Source organism: Barbus barbus (assembly GCF_936440315.1).
Source record: "Barbus barbus genome assembly, chromosome: 29".
Taxonomy (NCBI): domain Eukaryota; kingdom Metazoa; phylum Chordata; class Actinopteri; order Cypriniformes; family Cyprinidae; genus Barbus; species Barbus barbus.
The window spans coordinates 18902263-18924278 of record NC_136757.1 but is presented as its reverse complement, the minus strand read 5'-3'; the positions used below and the strand labels follow the sequence as shown (position 1 = coordinate 18924278).

General features: G+C 36.3%; 1 protein-coding gene and 1 pseudogene across 2 annotated transcripts in view; one reads left to right on the top strand and one right to left on the bottom strand.

Annotated features, from left to right (window-relative positions):
- The window catches only part of LOC306849709 (uncharacterized protein), a 919849-nt gene that overhangs the window by 577720 nt on the left and 320113 nt on the right, over window positions 1–22016 (top strand). The window lies entirely within an intron of this gene.
- The window catches only part of LOC306849102 (nephrocystin-4-like), a 179726-nt pseudogene that overhangs the window by 86681 nt on the left and 71029 nt on the right, over window positions 1–22016 (bottom strand). The window contains exons 7-8 of the transcript in view: window positions 9873–10066; window positions 6300–6414 (exon numbers count right to left, since the gene is read on the bottom strand). The product of the transcript in view is annotated as a nephrocystin-4-like (transcript). The remainder of the gene's footprint in view (window positions 1–6299; window positions 6415–9872; window positions 10067–22016) is intronic.

Sequence of the window (22016 nt, the reverse complement as noted above, 5' to 3'; positions counted from 1 at the left end):
GTTTTGACTGCCAGTTTGTGAAGGATGCCACAACCTGCCATGTATCTTCTGCAAAAAAAACAATGACAATAACTTCATTTAAATGCTCAAGGCGCAGTGCATTTTCAGCACATTTTGCGGCTGGTTAAGATGCACCGTGGGAGGTTCAGGGTTTTGAAATATCAATGCACAACTATGATTTCGGCCCTCAGTCTCCCTATCCAGCTGCATAGGAAGAGGTTCAAAGAGCTGCTTGAGTTTATATCCCTCTCACATACACATTCCAACTTTCCTTTTCTACTTGCCAAAGAGTCTTTCTCACTGTCATCCCTCTAGTTTTGTTTTCCTTTCAGCTCTTTTATTCTTTCACTTTCTCCATGAGCATATTGATGAGGATGTGAGTCCACCGAACCCTATGAAGGAAAGAATAAAAGAACCAAAACACAAGCATGAAACAGTCACTTCAGAATTACTCAAACTTAAGAAGTCTGAGCCTGTCAGACAGAGTTTTGGAGCTCTAGCAAACGTCCTTTGAAAGTGAAGTACTGCAGTCTGTTTTGTTGTCGATTTGTTAATTAGTCGCCGACTTTATGTTGCTCCATTCAGCAAATCAATCAGACCATATTACGAGAGCAATTGGACAGAGATGAGGTGCAGTAAATAGTGGTCAACACATGATTGCAACACTGTACACTCAGCTCTCTTTCTAAGCCTGTTTATGAGTTACACAGCTCCACCTATTGGTGAAACAGTAAACGTGGGATCTGTTATGACCCCAGGAGAAAGGAAAAAATAAACAGCATTAAGGCCATCATGATCCATTATAAACCGATTAATAGGGAATCACAGTGCACCCATGCAGAAAAGTAGTACACCTGTAGATCACAGAGGAAGGAGAAAGAGCATTCTAATTTTTTAATGGTTGTTTTATGGTTATTATCATAAACAAACACCCTCATTACATTGAGGACAAATGTAAATTAATGATAAGTATTTAAATAATTATTTAGAAGCTAACTAAACTAATCTAACTTTCATGCTACCTAAATAATATACCGTATATAAGTAATTAATATTTATATATTATGAAGTTTTTATATACAGTATATACACAGTATACATAAATCCTAAATATATATTAATGAGTCTCAGACTGCATATTTTACTTATTTTATAGACTATCAGTTTAAAATATTCAGTATTTGGTATGTACTTCCTTCGTTTTAATGATGATTTGGGAATGCCAAATAATCATTAAAATCATGTTTTTTTTTTGTTTGTTTTTTACAAGTTAACAATTTTTTCAAAATCCTCTGACTTTATTTGTAGTTTCAAATAAAATTTCATGTTTTGTTCAATGTGGTCTAAGACAGTATATAATACATAAAAATTATATACATTATTATTCATAAAAATTATGATCAGTGCCGTATCTACCATTGAGGACACCGAGGTCATGTCCTCGGTATTTTTTCCCGAAATTTCAAATTAGTCAATCCAGCAGTGATGATCAATGCCAAACACAGAACCCGGTCCGTGTCCGAATCCATATATGTCGTCTGTATTTTCTCCCAATTAAATTCACATTCTCCGTCTAATCTCTCAGGTGAAATCTCCGCCTCTATCTGTCTTTGCAGGCACTTGACGTCACGTTACCTAGGCTACAGATTCAGAGAGGCGGGAAAGCCGTATGTTTTTTCACGTAAGCTAGTACATCGATCGTAGTGTGGTCTTGAGCGAAATGCAGACATGAAGAGGAACTTGCATCAAACTAAATTAAGTTTTAAAAAGCCAACAACAGAAGGGCAGGGAAAGAGTAGGAGAGAAGGTGAGCCTGTGTGTGTCAGTGGCAGACTGTTCAGCACTGTCAAGCGCTAAGTTTCATTTGTCATTAGAATCCACTGATCTATAATAGAGAACTGGATAGCTCATGACGTCATAAAAGTGAAGCCACCGCACCGGTGTGTGTGTGTGTGTGTGTGTGGGGGGGGGGGGGGGGGGGGGGTTAGAAAAAATGACCTCGGTATTTGAAAAATCCTGGCTATGGCCCTGATTATGATAATGACAGTGTTAGCACTTAATTTTTAAAGACCTGGGACAATGGTCAAATATACAGTTTAAAAGCCATTTTATAAAAATATGACTGCAGGTAACGATTGACTAATCAGAATTAAGTATTCCAGAGAGCCGCCTAGTAATTACAAACAATCTAGGACACAGCAGAGGTGAGAAAAGCCTATGTACTAAACCCATTTGCTGTTAAAATGTAAAGAAAAATCTTTCTCTTTAATGCCACTGCAAGGCAGGTCATTCTATCTTCAGGAGGTCGAGTCTCGTCCCACCTTTATTAGTCACTATGATGACTTTCCAGACACCTTCCTTCAACACGCTCTATAAATACACCTATAACGCAATTACTCCATCCCTCTCTGTCTGTCTCCCTCTCTCTCCCTGTCTGTCTTCCCTCTCTCGCTCACACACGCCATCTCAAACGTCATTAGGAATTTACACACACACACACACACTCTCTCTCGAATTTCCTATTTTAACCTCAAACTCAGCACAGTTTGAGACTGCAGATCATGTGAGGCAATACTTGTCCAACACTTCTGCCTGTCTCTTCAACTAGCAGCCTTGACAGCTAAAGAAATTCTCGCTTTCCAAAAAAGCTTCGCACTCGCATATAATTACTTGAAAATTTCATCTTCATGAACAATTTGAAATGGTGAAGAGTTCTCAGTTCCAATTAAGCCCGAATTTTAGAAACTAGCATTTTCAGTCCAGATAGCGAGTGTTTAGCATTTAACATACCTACGGAACTGCGCCTTGTTTTCTGACGGGCTTTAATTGGCGACACTTTAACCTTTGCAGGTGGAAAATTATATCGCTGGTCACGAAGAGCATCTGTCCCATAGAGCGCTATGGCGATTCCGCCCACACATGTAATTGGCGGAATATCTCTCATGACTTAACTGTAGAGACGAGTGTTTTTAAAAACCTTCTGTGTTGCCTGGCAGAGAAAAACAAGCACCCTGGAGACGTATTGGGTTTTCAGACAACCGTGTGTGTGCTGAGACCGTTCTAGATAGACTAAAGAGGCACATTTGTGTCATTTCATTAGAGGGGGCTAATCCTGAGGGAGTTAAGATTGAACCAGAGCCCTGAGCAAAGAAACGAGAGGAAGGGGGTCCGGGCGGATGAATAAAGCCTGATTGGATTGCTTCTGTGCTTGTTGCCTGGAACCTGAGATTCCCTTTTTTTTTTTTTTTTTCTTACCCCTGATCTCTTTCCCCCCCACCCAATATGTTTATTTACTGAGAATGTCTGGTCAAGGATGGCTGTTTAATTTCCTCAGGGAGAGGCAATGAGAGACATGGCAATACTCGAGAGAGAGAGAGAGAGAGAGAGAGAGAGAGAGAGAGAGAGAGAGAGAGAGAGAGAGGGAGCGAGATAAGCGAGGGGAGAAAGCGAAAGAGTGAGTGTGACAGAGAGATTTATCTCTCAGATCCATTCTCAGTTAGAAAGAGCTCTAAACAGAGAAGGCAAACTCTCCTCCATCCCTGCGGACTCGGGGGTACAGTAGTTGGGTCTTGTCACAGAAGTTCCCTGGACTCCACTGGACTGGAGGTCTCAAACTTTCTAAACTACTATATCTAACGACAACTACTGTATTTAATGTTGAGATGCAACAAGGCAGTCAATAATTGCAAATTTTATATGGTTTAAAGGGGTCATCGGATGCCCATTTTCCACAAGTTGATATGATTCTTTAGGGTCTTAATGAAAAGTCTATAACATACTTTGGTTAAAATTTCGCAATGGTAGTGAAAAAAACCACCTTTTTTACCCTGTCACAATCAGCTCTGTTTTCAGCGAGCTGTTTTTTAGTACATGTTGCTTTAAATGCTAATGACCTCTGCTGACCCCGCCCCTCTCTTCCATGGGATGACGCAGCTGCAAAACTGACTAACTAGCACATTATTAGGAAAGGCGATTTGCAAAGATTTCACTTCTTCTGTAGGTGAGGCTGGATCACGAATGATTCGCACGAACATAGACGCATTTCCATTTAGGCAGATCAGGATCTGTGCATTTCGTTCAAAAACTAAAGTAACGTTAATCCTCTGCGTCTTCAGTGGCTCAGATATCGGGAGTAAATGATAACTGCTATATTCATTATTACATCCAACAACAAAACACCTCAGTAGCTTAATCGGAGACATCTGGTCTTCCCCTGCACCGGAGTCTACACAATGCCGAACAATGCTGGGAGGGGCCTACGAAGAACTACGTCATTCTGACAGGAATCTCGGAACAGCCTGATTTGAGAAATTGGATTTTAAAATAGGGATTTAAAAAAAAAACACTGGATGGATTTTTATCATTATAGGATGGATGTGTACACAAACTTCCAACACATATTTATGTTCAAACTACTTGTAGAGTGAATTTTGCATCCGATGACCCCTTAAGCTTTTATTTAGAAAGGATACATTAACTTTATTAAGTAACGGTAAAATCATTTATAGTGTTACAAAAAGATTTTTATTTCAAATAATTTATGTTGAACCTTCTATTAATTAAAAATCTTTAAAATTACTACAGTTAAAATATATATTTTTTTAAATTAAGCAGCACAGCTGTTATCAACATTAAAAATAATATATTTCTTGCACACAAAATCAGTATAATGATTTCTGAAGGATCATGTGACACTGAAGACTGAATCAATGGCTACTGAATATTCAGCAAATTAATATATTATATTTTAAAACATATAAAAAGAAATCAACAGTGTTTTCAATTGAAATACTATTTCACATTATTACTGTTTGTACTGTATTTTTGATTAAATAAATGCAGCCTTTAGGGTTCCTACACATTTTTCATTTCAAAATTCCATACTTTTCCAGACTCAAATTTCCAAACCTCTCGGTAGATTTTCAGACCATATTTAAAGGGATACTCCACCCCAAAATGAAAATTGTGTCATTAATCACTTACCCCCATGTTGTTCCAAACTTGTAAAAGCTTCGTTCATCCTCGGAACAGAATTTAAGATATTTTGGATGAAAACCAGGAGGGCTTGTGTCTGTCCCATTGACTGCATAGTAAATTGCACTGTCAAGGTCCATAAAAGTATGAAAAGCATCATCAGAATAGTCCATCTGCCATCAGTGGTTCAATCTGAATTTAATGAAGCGACGAGAACACTTTTTCTGTGCAAACAAAACAAAACAATTACTTTATTCAACAATTTGTCTCCTCTGGTTCAGCGTAGCACCATTTTGGAGAATATCCACTGGACACAAGCAGATTACGCTCTTGTATGTCAGCCACATACCGGATACGCAATTTTCATTCAAATCAAAGCGTAAACAAATGTAGAAGATGGATCCTTGTGGCGCGGCTGACACACAAGAGCGTACGCTGCTTGTGTCCAGCGGATATTCTCCAAAATGGCGCTACGCTGAACCAGAGGAGACGAATTGTTGTCTGGAAATGGAGTTCACCAGAGCTTCACAGGTTGCCACTGGCGTCCTCTTCCACTCCTCCACGACGACATCACGGAGCTGGTGGATGTTAGACACATTGCGCTCCTCCACCTTCCATTTGAGGATGCCCCACAGATGCTCAATAGGGTTTAGGTCTGGAGACATGCTTGGCCAGTCCATCACCTTTACCCTCAGCTTCTTTAGCAAGGCAGGGGTCGTCTTGGAAGTGTGTTTGGGGTCGTTATCATGTTGGAATACTGCCCTGTGGCTCAGTCTCTGCTTCAGTATGTTACAGTACATGTTGGCATTCATGGTTCCCTCAATGAACTGTAGCTCCCCAGTGCCGGCAGCACTCATGCAGCCCCAGACCATGACACTCCCACCACCATTCTTGACTGTAAGCAAGACACACTTGTCTTTGTACTCCTCACCTGGTTGCCGCCACGCATGCTCGACTAATAGAATATCATCCCAAAGATCCTGGCTGAATTTTTTAGCCATACCAAGGTCAGGTTTAAAAAAAACAAAACAATACGTTATATTTCAGAGTGGGCTGATCAATCCAGGGAAACTTCCTCCCACATATTTCAACAGCTGCTAGTGATTCTGTGCCTGCAGACTGCAGGTAAATACAAGTAAACAGTCTGGTTCTCCCAAATTATTTTTAGAACTGTTTCATAAGCAAAATTTCTAAAATGTCTTTTTAGGGAAAAACAATAGTGAAAGTACCATTAAACAAGATTTTCACTCCTCATACAGTATTATAGTCACCTGAGTGAAATCGAGAAAGAATGTTGAGAGGTGCATCATTAGCATATGACTCACCTGCCCATCTTCAGCCAATGGACAAGAGAAAACATACTGCAGCTGGAAGACGATGCTGAAAGCCACGTCCCTCATCATCTTGAGCTCCACACTGCCACAAAGAGACAGTCCATCACTGCAGGAGGCAGAAAGAAGAGTGTGAGATCACCGAAATATCACAGCTCGGCATGGAATCTTGTGTAATGAACCTACACACCCACACAGACCCAAAAACACAACTAGTCAAGTGACATTCATTAACACAGGTGTCTCAGTTTACTGCTTGATGAGTTTGGAAAGCACAATCCCATCATGCATTGCAAATCCCTATATAGGGTTACCATATTATACTGGGGAAAAAAAAATAATAATAATAATTTCCATGATTTTTCCAGCTGTTAACTGGAAGCATTATTTAATCAAGATGTATACACATTCATACAATTCAAAAGTTTGGGGCTAGTATTATTTTTTTTTATAAATTGATACTTTTATTATCACAGTTTCAACAAAAAATATTAAGCAGCACAAGTGTTTTCGGCATATAATAAAAATAATAAGAAATATTTATTGAGCACCATATTATCAATTACAATTATTTCTGCTGAAAAATGGAAAACAGTATTTCACAATACTACTGCTCTTTTTAGCATTTTTTATAAAATACTGTAAATGCAGCTTTAACGAGCATTAGAGACTTGTTTCAAAAACATTAAAAACACTAGTACTGGCTGAACCTTTAAATGGTAATTTATGCAATTAAAGAAATTCTAGAAATTCTAATTCTAGGAAGAAAACAGCTCTGCCACATTAACTTGACAAATGGGATTTGGAAACTCATACAGAGCTGAAGAAGGAACAGCAATTTAGCAGGAACTAATCCCAAAGTTTTAAGCTAAAAAAAAAAAAGTTTCTTTCTCTCTTCTGAGTTTGATGCTTGTGCAACATTTTATTCTATTATCTATTATCGTTCTAACATGGTAAATTGCATTTATATTTCATTATTTGTTTTGTTTTTGCTATGACGCATTCTGTAGTCATCATATTATAGTTCTTTTAGTCTGATTCCGAATCTCAAAAAAGCCTTTAAAAATGATTGCAGATTATTACATAAGCAGGTACAGACTACAGAGGAAAAGTACACAGCATCTTAGATGAGCACAGCACAGTACAAAAAAAATATTAAAACTTCAAAATGAAGTTCACATCGCTTTTTCCATACAGGAAGACAAAGCACAAAGTTATGAAATTGAAATAGGACTCAAAAAAAGGTTTATTTCAGACAGCGTTACTACAAGGTGTTGAAATTCCAGGCACGGGTTTCATGCCAACATCTCATCTAGGAACTGGCAGGTTGGCGTCAGATCGTTTGCATCATTCTTGATGGGTTTTCACACGCTCTCATAGACACATTCGCTGCCGTCATCACAGAAGTGTTGTTGAGAACGTGCAGCATAAGTTTTTAGTGCTAACCTCTCCATAATTACACCCAATTTCTCTCTCTTATAAAAGGGCAGAATGTGATGCTCCACTCTCTCAGACACCTAATTTCTCTCATTGGGTAATTATAGACCTCTTTCTCTCACCGCACACGAATGGTGCTTGTGACTTGTTCTGCGAGATCTCACGTGGCAGTGACTCTGTGGTGGTGGTGGGGGGCTCTTTTTTTCACAGCAGATGGAGTGAAGCAGACATCAACAATCAAACCCTCATTTCTCATTTGCATTGAACAGCGATGGCTTAGCAGCATTTTAATTAAACGAAGAGTGAAGACACGAGAAACCTTAATTTAGAAAACGGAACTGTTTTAATACTTTCTGGAAAAGATGCTTTTAAAATATGTAACATCCAGTGAGTAAGTGTGTAAATCACCCAAAAAATCCATATTTGATAAGGACTGTGTTGAAAAAGAGATGGAACTTGGACGAAAACCAATGACGTGAGGTGAGGACGAGGGGATCTCTGCTGGGCAAGCACTAGGGAGGACAACCAGTGTAGCTTCGATAGTTCAAGTCACTGAAACAGGACAGATGGAGCATTAAACTGGAGGAGGCCATGGAGAGACACTGGAACTCTCCGACAGTGTTTATATTAAAGGAATAATTCACCCAAAAATGAAAATCTGAGCTCAACAGAAATGCTTTTGTTCTTGGGTGGAATACAAAGTAAGATGTTTTGAAAAACTTAAAAGCTGCTGTTTCTTTACAAAGAAAGAATAAAATAACCAGATCTAAAACGGAATAAGCATAACAGTAATCCATATGACTTGTGCACTATATTTCAAGTGTTATAAAATAGCTTTATGTGTGGCTTATACAGAAATTCAAGATGTTTGCATACACTACCACTCATAAGTTTAGGGTAGCATGTTTTTTTTCCCTTTTCAGTGGCAGTAAAGACATTTATAATGTTGCAAAACATTTCTATTTCAAATAAATGCTGTTCATTTGAACTTTCCAAACATCAAAGAATCCTGAAAAAAAAAAGGATTCCACAAAAATATTGAGCTATTTTCAACAATAAAAATAATATGAAATGTTTCTTGAGCACCAAATCAGCATATTAGAATGATTTCTGAAAGATCACGTGACACTGAAGACTGGAGCAATGGCTGCTTAATATTTACCAAAATTTACTAATTAAAATTTAATATTATAAATAAATATATTTAATATATAAAAATGTTTTTTTTTCTGAAATATATAAATGCACGTGTGTGTATTTATAAATACATAATAAATATAGAAAGAAAGAAGAATAAGAAGAAAGTGAAGTGACATACGGCCAAGTATGGTACCCACACTCGGAACTTGTGCTCTGCATTTATCCCATCCAAAGTACACACACACAGCAGTGAACACACACACACCGTGAACACACACCCGGAGCAGTGGGCAGCCATTTATGCTGCGGCGACCGGGGAGCAGTTGGGGGTTCGGTGCCTTGCTCAAGGGCACTTCAGTCGTGGTTTTGAGGGTGGAGAGAGCGCTGGACATTCACTCCCCCCACCTACAATTCCTCCCGGACCTGAGACTCCAACCCGCATACAGATATTATGTAAAGAAAAACTTTTATTTTGGATGTGATTAATAAATTGCGATTAATCGTTTGATAGCACTAGTTTATTATTAATGTAATAATTTAAAATGCTTGATCAAATACATGCAGCCTTCGTGATGAGCCTTGACAAGCTAACTTTGAAAATATGCATGTGCAAATTAGATGTGTGTTAGAGATTTAAAAAAAATTCAACTAAATAAAAATATCTTCATTTATTGTTCTTGTTAAATTAAATGTTTAAATTGAATTATATATGTAATTAAATAAATAAATACAGGTGTGTAATAATTGTATTAGATTATCAGGACATCAAGTACAGCCAAGGGGACACAGATCAATCAATGATCTTTTGTATAGACAGTAGTATAATAATTACAACCATTATAATTGAATGCAGAAGAAAAGAAACAGAGATAATTAAACGTCCATGATATTTGGTAAAAGAAAAAAAGTAGGTGCAACTAGAAGCGAGGTCTATGGCAACATTTCTTAGAATTATGGTAAATTAGTAGGCCAGATGGGCTGAGTACCCACCTGAGTTTGTCTGTGGAGGTCTGCCTGAAGCTGCTGCCTGCACTGGCTCCACGAGCCCTGGCTGCTCTGCTCCCTCCGGCCTCATGTTCCAACACCAACACATGAGGCTTCTCCATCCAACCCCAACCGTTATGGACCCCAACCAGCAGCCTGCGCCCCTGCACCACAACCGAGCGTCCCTCTGCACCCCTGTTCTGATCAGAAAAACACACACGTGATAGGAAATTCAAAAGCTGTTCTTATCAACAGACATTTATGCATAACTACAGGAACATTTGTTTTGTGTACACAGACACGAATTCCATGTATGTTTTGCCATAGATTTGAGTGTGTTTGGCAGGGTCTGTTCGCATTTAATCCTCAGAGGAGGTATGGGAATAGAACGTGTGGATTGTGTTTGAAAGCTGCACAGTTACGACTCCTCTGTGCTGGAAAGTGAGAGGGGCATGTAAGCTCTATTGATCCCTTCTATCCTCGAGACTGAATCTGAATGGCATTTCTCTGGTAAGCAGAGCGTGTGGAACTTATGAGAAAAGATACACAGAATGAAAGCAACTGACATATCGGGATTAATTTCATTTCCACAGATTTAATTGCCTTTTCAATGTTGCAATATGCTCTGAGACGACAAAATGTAATAAAGTGACAATAATGAAAACTGTGTCAGCTGAATAGATTTTGTGTCTCTGTTTTTTTGTTGCATAGAAGCTCCGCCCAATGTCAACTCTCCTAGGTCCAAAATCCTGCTCCTTAAATAAATTTGACATTTTGTGCAGCATTTCGCTTTAGCTCTAGTTTAGAGACACCACAAGGCTTAATCAGTGTTTTAAATTGAGTAATTGATATTGGGGAAGCATCTTTGAAGACATAATTTGCTAAACAACATGATATTATTTTGGTTAATCTACATTTAACTAAAAATGGTAACACTGGTTGTTAACACACATTGCATTGACTAACATAAACAAAGAGCCATACGTTTTACAGGGGTTAAAGCAATACAAAATCCTTTGCCTAAACTTTTTTCTGTGGGCGGTGCGAGGGATTGGGGGATTGGGGATGGGGCAGCAATGACTGTGGCAACTTTAACATTTGAAAAGATACTATGGCAAAGTTATTGCTTTCCTTATTCAAACTGATTTTTTTTTTTCATGAATATATGGTTGACCTGAAGAATGAAAGCTTGGAAAATGATGAGCTATATCACTGCTTATCAACACTAGGGGTGTGACAATACACTTAGCTCACGAGATGAGACAAAATACAGATACTTGGTTCACTAGAAAGAGACAATATTTTAATGTTATTTTTAAGGAATATTCAATGACAATATATTTGTCTTTTAATTACAAAAAGTAAAACAATGCAGTTGTATTTAGAAATATTTTAACTAATCTAGGGCTGTAACTAATGATTATTTTGACAATTGAGTAATCTGATATTTTTATTAACACAAACAGACCTAAGTGAAAACCAGGCTTTAGTATGACTATTATATATAAAAACAAATAATGAGGCAAAAATAAATGGCTCAAATAAAATATCAAAACCAAATAATTACATGGTTTTATTGAACAACACAGTTAAAATACATAATATAATATGCCCATAAATAATATGAGCATAACCAACTTATGTATTATAACAAATACCTGCAAAGGGTATTTTTTCACTTTACAGTGTGATTGAACGATGTTTAAATCCATTAACTTTCATATTTGGCCGTCACATGCAGAAACGTTTATTTTGAAATTGCGATGTACAATACATGGCATGTTTAGACAAAGGTAGATGTATTCTCCTGTGTTGGCAAGGGTTTATAAATGATTTACGTTACAAATCTAGTGAGATAATGCACACTGTTTTCATAGATGAACGTTAACAATTCAAATTCACAGCATATGCAGAGGAAGAGTTTTGCCTCTTTCACACATAAGTAGCAGTCTGGTAAATTACCAGTAAGTTACCATTAATAGATCATGTGTGAACAGGAACTTTTTCAAAAAATCCCGGTAAATTTCTTCTGGCAATCATATCGTTCTTATGGAGATGGTATGATTACTCTGAGCTGTTTACAAAGCTCCGCTTTTTAATTAGGTTTTCTATGCAAATATGCGCTAGATGGACATCTTTGACCGTTGCGCCTCACAGATTTTTGTCACATTTCTCCATTCATCAAGGCTGCGACTCTGCTACTGGATACTATTATGGGCATCTCGTGTTTATAAGAGCAAACAATTCTGATTGGCTAGTAATGTTAGTTTGATTGAGAGTGAAAGCTGTGCTCCTCTCATACCATTGGTAGGCGAACTCATGGACTCGAAAGTGATAAGTTTATTTTTATTTTTTTAAATGCAGGACTTTTTTTTTTTCCGCAGCCAGACGCTGCACCCCGGAGATCCGGCACGGTGCCGGAGAACTTTAAGCCCTGATTTTATTATATTGTTCTTTGTTAGGTCATGTTAGCTCGGGTACATTAAATATATTAAATAATACATTTAAATATTATTAAATAATGAATTTTAATATTAAACATCCATTAAATATTAAATATCAGATTAAATGTTAAAGTATATTTAAATAATATTTAAGTATTTAATACATTAAATATCAGATACAAGTTTTGAATTTAATAATGCATTAGTAAATATTGCTATCGACATCAGCTAAGATTAATAAATGCTTTAGAAGTATTTTTTTATTGATAGTTCATTTTAACTAATATAGTTAATTAATATTAACCAAGTGGAACCCTTGTAAAGTGTTACCCTAAAAAAAATTTAAAATTCTGAATCAGTTCATTTACACAAATCATCTGAATGAATAGATTGATTCACTAAACTGAAAAAAGCTGTGCTTGAATGAATGAACTTTTTTTCAACTGCAGAAAAATGTAAATACACACCATTTTTCAAGTTCAAGCCCACGACGTTAACCTACTCTCCTGTCTGGTTTGTTTGTCATACAAAATTGCAGATTCGCCATTTGTTATTCGTCAAATCGCCTGTCAATCAATAATAATAATAATAATATTACACTTGCTGGAAAAAGTAGCTTGTTAAAATATAGCTACATTGTTTGAACTGCTGAAAATCACAGTTAGATTAGCAGTTTCAGTTAGCTGCCCCCAGCATTGATTCAGTGTCCCTTCCCGATACATAACAAACCATCACAGGTACTTGCACCCCACCCTCCAAAAACGGTCACCAGTTGCTAAATATTAAGGGTGCAACTCCGAGTCCAGCAGCTGTCTCTGTAAGTCAATGTCCAGACATGTTTACAATAACACATCAATTAAACGACAGCCTGCCGCCATTGTGTGGCGACTCTTGGCAGACACCTGGTGTTTGGAAGATGCATCGGCTCTGAGACGGTGTGGCAGCAGCAGTCAGATGTTATTAATTGCAGCATTACAGAGGATCTGTAAAAGGAGGTATGGGACTAACAGCTTTTCTCTCTCACTTCTCCTCAGGGTGAGAGTCACATCTATCTGCTCAGGCCTCCCACTCACCGTTCCTCCAATTAGCATATCAATTGTGTGCAGTGTTTTATATGCAGGCCTACAAGAAGTAGTCCAAGCATATCCCATTTTACGCTGTGAATCACCCAGCTACTGCAGTGACCATCAGAGTACCTCTGAATCCTGCCTTTAAGTGGATGTAATGCAATTTTGTGCCTGGTTCACAGCTTAATAGGTCAGATCTGTGCATTTCCACGAGTCTGATGGGCTCTTGCTAGTGATATAGATGTGAATGATGACTTGTGGGGTACAATCAATTTTACGATTTTGTGCAACAAATACATTGAGACTAAATGTTCTTCTGTAAAATGCCATTGGCTGTTTAAGCACAAAGCTAAGTTAACCCAGAAATTAACATTCTGTCATCATTTACTCACCCTTATATTGCTCCAAAACAGACTTACTCTCTTCCGTGAAACACAAAAGTAGAAGTTTAGCAATATGTTGAAGCCGCTCTTTTTGCATACAAGAAAATGAATGGTTACCAGAAGCAGTCAGGCTACAATAAATATAGTTTTCTAAAGCCACACAATAGGTCTGCGTGAGATAGACATTGCAATTTAAGGAATTATACACTGATTATTATACAAAGAGAAATAAACATATTAAGAATGACTTTAAATGTTTACCGAATTAAATTAGTTTGGATGGCCTTGTGTTTCCATCTTAGCTTTGCGTTTTAATAGCAAATGGAATTTCAGAAATGAAATTGCAATGCATTTATCAGTGTGCACGCAAAAACATCAAATGACACTTAAATCTCAAGTTATTAGTCATAAAAAGTGTTGAAGAAAGTTACATTTTAAAAGTGATACATTACAATACTGCGTTACTCCTTAAAAAGTAATTACATTACTTGCGTTATGTTACTTTTGCTTTACTTTTTAAATCTTGGCAGGGCTTGTTTGTTTGTTTTTAATATAGCAAAGTTATATTTTTGGCAAACGTAAAAGCCCTTTCACACCAAAAATGAAATGAATAAGCCTCAGGCTGAAGGAAAAGTAAATTCACCGTCTGTAAAGTAGAACGCAGAAGAAGAAAGTTCACACACTTCAGCAATAAAAAAGCACAAATGTTTAGCTAGAGTAATGTTTGCTTATTAGTATGGTTGAATTGGATCAATGAAGGGCAGCAGCAAAGACATTGGTTAGTACAATAGGATTAAATACACAAAGGATATTTGTGTTATTTAACATCAATTACTGCAAGGTTGCATTTCATTGTTTTTATTCATTTTGAGGAGTGCTGAATCAGTTTTTTTGCAAGTGAAATGAATGAATGCATGTTCACATTTATTCTAGAACTACAGCAAATGACAGCAAAACATCTAAAAATGATTTCAACTAAATGCTGTTCCTTTGAACTATCTATTCGTCCGAAAGCTTCATCAAAAAATGTATCACATCTTCCATAAATATATTAAGCTGAACAAGTGTTTTAAACAATAATAAGAAATGTGTGTCGATATGGCACCAAGGCACCAATGTACAAACTGGTCATTAAAAAGCAGATATTGATCAACAACTTTTCTGACTTGTCTGCAGTTGTGGCCCTGTGAGGTACACCCATTTTTTGCTGCCTTCTAAGACTTTATATTTGGTCAACAGTCTCAAACCACCTGTGGGCGACATGACAAATCTGAGGTCCAATTACCTGTAAGAATATTGTGAAACGCTGCAGCGCAATAAGCAGAGAGAGACAGTACTCCAGAGACTCTATATTCAGCTATTATTTGTTTCAGCAACGGAAAACTCAATGCCTGTTTTCACGAACAAAAGTGTTCTCAGTCGAGAGAGATAATTAAGCAATTAAATCACGTAGCGATGTGCCTGTTTTCAGCAAATACATGTAACACAAAGCCCTCAGGTGGTACAGCCCTGCGCAGCCTTCGATTGTGTGACTGTGAAAGGTCGGTGGGCTCTGCAGGACAGACAGAACACATTTATGTAGGAATTAACAGTCCTGCTTTGAGGAACACAGGGATTAAAACTTCAGGTCATGGAAAATATTGCATCCTCACCTCCAGGTTATGGTTATATTAATGTCATTGTAATCATGCAAATACAGAGTTAATGAAACACAGTTAGCATCAAACCAGATGAAAAAACGAATTATTATGCGAGTGCAAATTTGCAAATAATGTGCAGATGAAGAAAAATAATAATAATAATACTGTGAACCACCTGTGAGCTCCACACAAATTTCATAAATCTCAATTTTTTTCTCAATGTGTTCACAAAGCATTTTTGATTGACCAATATTTGCATGAGAAAGAATACTTGTCATGGTATTTACACTACCAAACGTTGGAGGTAAGAGTTTTAATGTTTTTAAAAGAAATCTATTGCTGACCAAAACTGCATTTATTAAAAAATAAATAAATAAAATAAAATATTGTGAATATTATTACAACTTAAAATAACTGTCTTCTGTTTTATTATATTACATTGTCAAATATTCCTGCGATGGAAAAGCTGAAATTGCAGCAGTCATTACTTCACTTTTCACTGTCAAATACTCCAGAAATGATTCTAACATTTATTATTATTTGTAATAATATTTTAATATGAATATTTTTTATTATTATTAACATTTATTATTTATTTACTAATGTTATAAACAGCTGTGCAGCTTAACATTTTTTCTGGCTTCTTTCATGAATAGAATTGTTTTTCTTTTTGTAATAATGTAAAAGTCCGATTTTTTATCACTTTTGAAATATTTAATGCATAAATGTATTAATTTCTTTCAAAAAATTTGGAATGGTGCTGTATAGTTTTAATATAAATTATATATATTCAAAGTTACATAAAAAATAAAACAAAATATTTATTATACTTATAAAATTTACGGACTTTACATTCTCTAAAAATTAAAGCATCTCCATGTGCCTTCAGTTAGAGGTGTACTTTTCTCTTTATCCATTGTTTCTGATTAGGGTTTCGTTTGTCTTAATAAATACTTTGTTATCTGTGTTACTACTTTCCATTTGAAAACTAATTTAACATGCAAGAAGCAGAGCTACTAACCACACAGTGATGAGACAAGTATATGTCACCATGGCTTAAATCCAATCAAATGAGCTTTGTGTGTGTGTGTGTGTGTGTGTGTGTGTGTGTGTGTGTGTGTATACTGTACATCACTGCCAATTAAATCCCTAGAGAACGACACAAGCGACGTATGTGTGTCAGAAGCAGCATACACACCAGCTCACTGCAGCAAGTTGATAACAATGTAATGATGTATAATTAGTGCAATATGGTTTGACACTGAACCCCACAACGGATTCCACTTTAAAACACAAACAGGCATAGAGTGCACTGCGTTACAGACTAACAGAGACCGTTCACCCCCTTTTTTTATTTACAAAACTACATGTTATTCCAAACCTGAATGACAAAGCAGGAACACAAATAGACAATGAATAGGCATTGGAGCTTTCAAGCTTCATTTATGAACTGTTCAAAAGTTGGTAAGAATTTTAAATGTTTTTGAGCTTCTTATGAAGCTTCTTATGCTTACCAAGGCCACATTTATTTGATCAAAAATACAGTAAAAACTGTAATATTGTGAAATATTATTGCAATTTAAAATATCTGTTTTCTAGGTAACACTTTATTTTGATCGTCCACTTTCGACATTTTACTAACAGTAAGTAACTTTGCAACTACGTGTCAACTAGCAGTCATTAGAGTATTAGTAGACTGTCTGCTTAATATCCTCTAACACTTTATTTTGATGGGTCCACAACATACAACATACTGACTATGAGCAACTTTGCAAGTATATGTCAACTTATTCTACTAACCCTAAACCTACCGTAACAGTACTCAGTTAGTTGACATGTAGTTACAAAGTTACTTATAGTTAGTAGAATGTCTAAAGTGGACAATCAAAATAAAGAGTAACCGTTTTCTATTTTAAATGTAATTATTTTCTGTGATGCCAAAGCTGAATTTTCTTCAGTCATTACTAATAAATGGCTAATATTTTATATGCATGCTAATTAGCAACTAGTTAAGAGACCCTAAAATAAAGTGTTATCAATCATACTAAAATGCTGATTTTTAAATTTTTAAATATTAATATTACATTTTTAAATATTATCAATGTTGAAAACATTTCAGGATTCTTGGATGAACAGAAAGTTCAAAAGAACAGTTTCTTTTAAATATCAATTTTGGTAACACTTTAGAATATGGAACACTTATTCACTATTAACTACGACTTTTCCCTCAATAAATTCCTAATTTGCTGCTTATTAATAGTTAGTAAGGTAGTTGGTTAAATGTAGGTATTGGGTAGGATTAGGGATGTAGAATAAGGTCATGTAGAATAAGGCATTAATATGTGCTTTATTACTACGAATAAATGGTTAATATTCTAGTAATATGCAGTCTAATAAGTTAAGAGACCCTAAAATAAAGTGTTACCGAAATTGTTTTAACAATATAAATGCATTTACTATAACTTTTGATCAACTTAATGCATCCTTGCTGGATAAAATTCTTACTGATCAACTTTTGAACAGTAATGTATTTGAATTCTTTAGACAAACAGACTGGTAATCAACTATTTACTGATTTCAATGAGCTGTAAACTGCTGCAACATCATCAATGACTGAGTAGTGATTTGAGAACAAATCATTCGGACCAGATTTTGTTCAATTGTACACCACTACATTCTCTGAAACGCAAAAAAAATCAGCTGGGGCTGATGTCAAGATATTCAGTGAAAAATGTGAGTCTGTTCCTCACACAAACCTATCTTATTACTTTAGCAGTTCTTTGGATCACTTTTACAATACTTCTGTCATTTTGAAGCTTGACAGGCCCAATCCTCATTCACCTCCATTATATGGAAAGTTCAACACAAGAAAAAAAAAAGTCACATAAATTTGGATCGACACGAGGGTGAGTGAATAATGACAGTATTTTCATTTTTGGGTGAACTATTACTTTAAAAAGACGTGACTGGTGGACAGAAAGCCGGGAAAGATACAGAAAAGCAGAGAAGGATAAAGTGAAAGAGATAAGCATAGAAAACAAGCCTGTCTGCAGCTTATCTAAACACATCGGTACAGAAATATCTTATTTCTGTTTCATACTCTTGTCCTTTTTTCCCCCTCACTCTCCTTCTTGTCTGCTCTCTGTGCTGTCACAGATTTTGCTTCCTGTGCCCAAAATATGAATATTTTAGAGCTAAGAAGCTTAAAGGGAACAATGAAATGGCCTGAAGTTAAATCATACCCCATTTCCAGCTTCACAGAGCAAAGAGAGCAACTGAGTGAGAGAGAGAGACTGAAGGAGAAGGAAAGCGAGGGAGGAGAATCTTTTCTGAGTGATGAATGCAGCACAGTGTATCTCACAGTAATGACAAAGCCCATCCTCTCTCATTGGCCTCTGTTTCTCATCTGTGAAATTTCTGAACTCCGTGGCTCATGCCTCATCTAGCCCAGTGGCCTTTAACAGACAAGGCCGGAGACGAGGATGGAGGAATATTACTTTGAATTGAACAAAATGCACAAAAGATGAGAGGCTTATATGGAACGCGCAAAAGTTTATTCTCAGACTCAATGTCAAAGTAAAAAAAAAAAAACATAATGGCTGTTTTTATATTGCATCTGTTTATGTGGTTGTCTCACACGGAGGCATTTCAGTTTGGAAGATCAAGTAGACATGCAAAAAGAGAGCTGGTTAAGTCCCCTCGCTCCCATAGTTCTGTATTTATTTCTTGGTTTATTATTTTTTTGAATTTTAGTTTGCAGGGAATAGACGCGTTCCCATTGGCATCACAAGCAGCAAATTCAGCCTCAAACCAAAATGTCTTTGATGTTTTTGATGGTGGAATCAGAACAGAGGACTTAAAAATAGAAACAGTTGCTTTGAATCTTCATTAAAGACTTCAATGCTTTCTAAAAGAATATCACTTATTTAACTCACGGATGTGTGGGTTGGATCACAGTGGCCTAAAATGACAACCGACTTTTCTCTTATTTCACCTCAGTCTTGATACTGTAATATTTTACAAAAATAAAGGCCATTCAAATAAAAAAAGTTGGACATTTGCAAGTAGTACTTTCACTTTGACAATTCTCACTATCAACTGTAACCAATATGAACAAAAGCACTAACAATTCCACTAACAAGAGGTATAGAAGGCTAAATGCGGGCCAGCAAATAGATTTTACAGAAACTGCTGTGTGTTGAATAGTGAGGTTCAGGCGAGTGATTGGGAAGGTCATTTAAACCAAATACAGGAATAATAGCAGCAAAAAGACAAGCTCTGGAGAGGTTAGGGTCATCATCCCATTCAGACTCAAGAACTGAAGGGGTTTTTTTTTCCCCTTAAAAATAAAATTGGTTTCTGAAGGTTATTTCTTTGTAGTGAGCAGATTAAATTAATAGAGAGTGTGTTATTTCAGGGGTGGCATAACTGTGGAGTACAATCAGCATATATTTAAAACCAGTGGGCCAATTATCGAGGGAAAAGCATCCTTGTTTTGTCCGTTGAGGAGTGACCAATTTTAATCGTGCAGAAAACATGAATTTAAACTAAATTTAAAAAAATTATATTTAACTGAGCTGTCACTTTAATAAATATGAATAAATAATTTATAGATATAGAAAATGACAAATATAAAGTATTATGTATGAATGAAAAAAAAAATGTAATCACATTTACAAATATGTGGACATCAAACTTTATTAACATGTCAAAATCTGTGATGCAGGCATTGGTTCCTCTAATCAATAATCAATTACATTACTGTGGCAGCAAACTATACTTACAGAGTTGCAGGGGAGCATGAAAATTTACATAACTCTGGCACAAAAGAATTCTTTGGTCAGCAAGTCTTCAGTTCTTTGAAAATTATAAAAGGGTCTGACTAAGCTATTGACTTTCGCGAGACGGCAATGTGGTCGAACTCAGAGTCAGGGTAAGTCAGAGAACAAAGACGAGCTTCCTTATATTAATTTGAATCTGCACTGCGGCTCTACCCACATAATAGACATTTAATGGCTTTCATAAAATTTACTATAAAATTTATTGGGATTTATTGACAAATGACTTGCGAAAGAGCTGGGAGTAAAAAGAAAATTACCCAGGGTATAATCAGTGACATAATTAAAATGATGTGTGAATGCCTAAAGAACCAAGAGACAATTACTATTAAACCTTAAAAGGTGGAAAGTAATGATTTCCACCGAAAGAAACTAATAAGCCACGCATTACTTAAGCAAAACTTGAAGGTTGCTGCCACAGCGTTGCTATACAATTGCTAAAATATGTTTTAGCATGTGTGTTTTTTATATTCATATATCAACATATTCTGATGGCTCCAATGATGTTTATCTCAAAATACTTTTGGTTGTAGACTTTACATGAAAAACAGTGACTGCAATCATGAATGCAAATGTGAACACTTCAATTTTGTTTGAAGCTTGTCACAGGAATTAAAATGTGCATCTACGTCACAAAGGTTGCTTAAAATCAGTATTAGGGGGTTAATATGTCACATATCACATATAACACATTGTCCCACTAAAGTATCTTTCCATCAGACACCCTGGGAAAACTGTAAGACAGGGTTAGAAACACAGCACGACACAGAATGAATGACGTTGAAATCCATGAAATCCAGCAAATCAGAGCATTGAAAAGAACATTGCTTACGGCAGAGAGACACAGGGATCCTTTGTTAATGCTGAAGCCCCTACGAAAGCACCAGGAGGGACTGAGTTATATCAATACACCAACAGATTAAGATAAAGTACCACAGGTTATATTGAATAACCGGAAAATGGCTGCCTGTTTTCTTATCTTTATAATCTTGAACACTATCTATGGAATAGTTGTACTCATATGTGCTATTTGTGTCTGTGTGCGTGTGTTTAGTTTTTTTAAATAACTATGCATGCACTAATATTGTGATTATGGACAACACTGATTAACTCATGTTAATCTGTTTTCATGTTATGGCTGACAACTGATAAATGGCCTATAATAAACTTTTTTTAACATTTTTCTATGGATGCACAATATTATCGGAATGATATCGGAATCAGCCGATAATGGTTTAAAATGTAAACATCAGCATCGGCCCAATATAAAAAAAATAACCTGATATGCCTTGCCGATAAGAGGAATAACTTTTATGTGCATGCGGTGTGCTAGCGATGAGATCACATCAGCAGTGTGGTCATTATTGAAGTGACCTTTTGCCTGCATGGTAGTTAGATTCATTGTTTCTGATCGCTGCATTTAATTTGAGAATGACGCATTATTTGTGCAAGAAAGTCAACAGTCACTAGCGCGTGCAGCGGCAGCCTCCCCCGGGTCCTAATGCTCCTCCGGTAAGTCGTTTTATTTACTTAGTGGGTGCTGCTGGCCTACCTGTAATAAATACACAAATAACATTAAAGGTGCTGTATGCAAGTTTTACACTCTTCTAAAGCCAAAAAATAATATAATATGTTTGTAGATATTCAGGAAACATGTTATGTTTACATAGATGTTTCTCTGAAAAATAATGCTATTTATCCAGTAATTCTACTCTGATATGTGCGTTTTGAGCAGGTTCTGGGTTGGAATTGCAGTACCCATTTGAACCGCTAGCTGG